Consider the following 3006-nt stretch of genomic DNA (forward strand, 5'->3'; position numbering starts at 1 on the left):
TTCTCTCTGATAATAGCTTTCTCCCTGTTACAGAACCTCTATCTAAATTCTTTTAGTCAGTAAAAGGGGAGGTAAAAAGAAAAACTTCCTGAGCCTTCCATTTCTTGAAAATAAGCAGCCTAAAATAATCCTTATGCCTAAGAGACATATTTAGGTGGCAAATTTTACTCCTCTACATGACTAAGATATATATGGCCAATGAGATTTAAATGGAAGTCTTCAGCATTTAGGCTTCTCAAAGAGAGTGGCATCCTTTTACCCCTCCCGCTTTCTCCTTCCTGCTGCCCATAATTCACAGGTTATGGCTGCAGTTCCAGCAGCCATAGACGACCTATAATGGAAGCCGTGAATGGCAGAAGAGGAAGACAGAAAGAGTCCTGATCCCCTTGGAGCCTTGGAGCCTTCATAGCTGCTGAAAACAGCCTACCCATTTTAATGGCTTCTTTCATGTGAAATAATAACAACTTGTGTATTCTAGCTTCTGCAGTCAGTTCCATTTTCTTGAAGGTGAACAAATATTCTAACTGAGTCAAGATCTTAGAAATCAGTGCTTCAACAAATGGTGCCCGGAAAACTGGATATACACATGCAAAAGAATGAATTGGACCCTTATCTAACACCGTACACAAAAATTAATGCAAGACAATTATACATAAACATAAGAGTTAAAACTATAAAGCTCTTAGAAGAGAAAAGCTTCATGACACTGGATTTGGCAATGATTTCTTGGCTATGACACCAAATGCACAGGAAACAAAAGAAAAAATAAAACAAATTGGACCACCAAAATTAAAAACTTTTGTGGATCAAAGAAAACTGTCAACAAAGTAAAAAGCAATCTGTAGAATGGGAGAAAATATTTGCAAATCACATATCTGACAAGGAATCAATATCCAGAATATATAGAGAACTCCTAAAACTCAATAACAAAAACTAATCAACCCAATTCAAAAATGGGCAAAGGACCTGAATAGACATTTCTCCCAAGAAGATATGCAAATGACCAATAAGCACATGAAAGCATGTTCAACATGGCTAATTGTGAGAGAAATACAAATCAAAGTCACAATGAGATATCACTTCACATCCTTTGGGATGACTACCATCAGAAGAACAGAGAACAAGTGTTGGTAAGAATATGAAGAAATTGGAACCTTTGTGAATTACTGGTGGGAAGCAGCAATGGAGAAGCCACTTTGGAAAACAGTATGGTGGCTACTCAAAAAAACCAAGAAACAAAAAACATAGAATTACCATTTGATTCAGCCATTCCTCTTCCGGGTATATATACAAAAGAATTGGAAGCAGGGACTGGAAGAGAGAGTTGTACACCTGTGTTCACAGCAGCATTATTCACAATAACTCAAAAGTGGAAACAACGCAAATGTCTGTTAATTGATAAATGGATCAACAAAATTTGGTATCTCCATACAATTAAATATTATTCAGCCACAAAGTAATGAAATTCAGAACATGCTACAACATAGATGAACTTTGAAGACATTATGCTAAGTGAAATCAGCTAGACATAAAAGGACAAACATTGTATGATCCCACTTATAAGATGTATCTAGAGTAGTCAAACTTGTAGAGACAGAGTATAATGTTGGTTATCAGGGAGTTGAGAGAGGAGAGTAAAAAAATTACTATTTAGTTTAAATGACTACAGAGTTTCAGTAGCTTTCTCAGCTAGAGTCACAGGTGAGAATTAAGACCTAACACCTTAAGGCATCTATTTGGTGTAATGAATTAACTTTTCTCCTATGCATCTGGAATGGTACTAGCTAAATATCATGCTTCACAAACTTGAGAATAAAACACAATAAATACACTGTATTAAAATTAAGTTTCAAAAAATATGATAACATCAAATAAAATAAAAATAAACAAATAAACAAATAAATAAATAAATAAATAACAACAACGTTTCAGTTTGGGATGATGAAAAAATTCTGGAGATGGATAGTTGCACAACAATGTAAAAGTATTCAATATCTCTGAACTGTACACTTGAAAATGGTAAATTTTATACTATGTGTATTTTACCACAATAAAAATATTATAAATCAATCAATCATCAATCAGTCAATCAGGCAATACAACTCTCTTGTTGACAGATAAGCTGAAAAAGTATTTGCTCAGAATTGCACAGCTACTGGAGTAGTCAAAAGAACAAAACCTGGATGTCCATCCTTGGGTCCTAAGCACTGCCCAAGGCCCTTTTCTTGGTGCGCCTTGGGCAGGGCTTAGGACTCAAGGATGGATATCCAGGTTTTGTTCAATTACCTACCCTATCTCTGCAATATAGAAACCATTTTAATTCTTTACCTACCTGCGGTTTCTACCTTGAGGGTGAACAGTTCTGCAGGGGTGGCAATATAGAAGTAGGGGTAGGGGCTGGGCCTGAGGTCCCATCTCAGGCCCTCTCTATAGGGAAATGAAGTTCAGGACACTCGTTCTAAGTCCAGGGGAGGAAGGTAAGCTGCCTTTTCGCTCAAGGGAATGAAGGATTATGTAGGAATTTGCCATCTGCCTTCCCAACCCCAACATTCCTCTTACCTCACACATTGCCCCTGGCTACCAGCTGCTGGAGCCTCATGGGTATTTGGTATTTGGTCTCCCAAACTAGGTTAGAAATTCTCTGAGAACAGGGATCACATTCTTCTTTGCAAATGCTACTCTTCCTCACCTCTTTCCTAACCCTCACTCCAGCATCTGACAAGCATCTCCCCCAGGGCCCATCACTCAGTAGCCTTTAGGGAACTTGTCTCTGGCTGCTTCATGCTCCCAAGCTCACATACCTTGTCAGAAGGAGCACCTTGGAAATTCTCTTGGTTGTTCTCTGGGTAACTGCAGAGGTCCAGGAAGGCCAAAGCTGGCGAGAGACAACAAGAAGTTGGATGGAGCCTGGGAGTGGGCAGTAGGGTCAGTACAGGGTCCAAGCGGTGGGTAGTAAGTGGCTGCCACAGACCCAGAAGATGGGCCTGAAAGCCTGGTGAGGTGGTC

General features: G+C 39.0%; 1 long non-coding RNA gene across 1 annotated transcript in view; it reads right to left on the reverse strand.

Annotated features, from left to right (window-relative positions):
- Positions 1 to 3006, reverse strand: part of LOC112477912 — a 31099-nt gene that overhangs the window by 23827 nt on the left and 4266 nt on the right. Inside the window, exon 2 of the long non-coding RNA XR_003045672.1 lies at positions 2802 to 2875. This is a non-coding gene — a long non-coding RNA (uncharacterized LOC112477912). The remainder of the gene's footprint in view (positions 1 to 2801; positions 2876 to 3006) is intronic.

The sequence above is a fragment of the Pteropus alecto genome, unplaced genomic scaffold (assembly GCF_000325575.1).
Source record: "Pteropus alecto unplaced genomic scaffold, ASM32557v1 scaffold131, whole genome shotgun sequence".
NCBI classification, from domain to species: domain Eukaryota; kingdom Metazoa; phylum Chordata; class Mammalia; order Chiroptera; family Pteropodidae; genus Pteropus; species Pteropus alecto.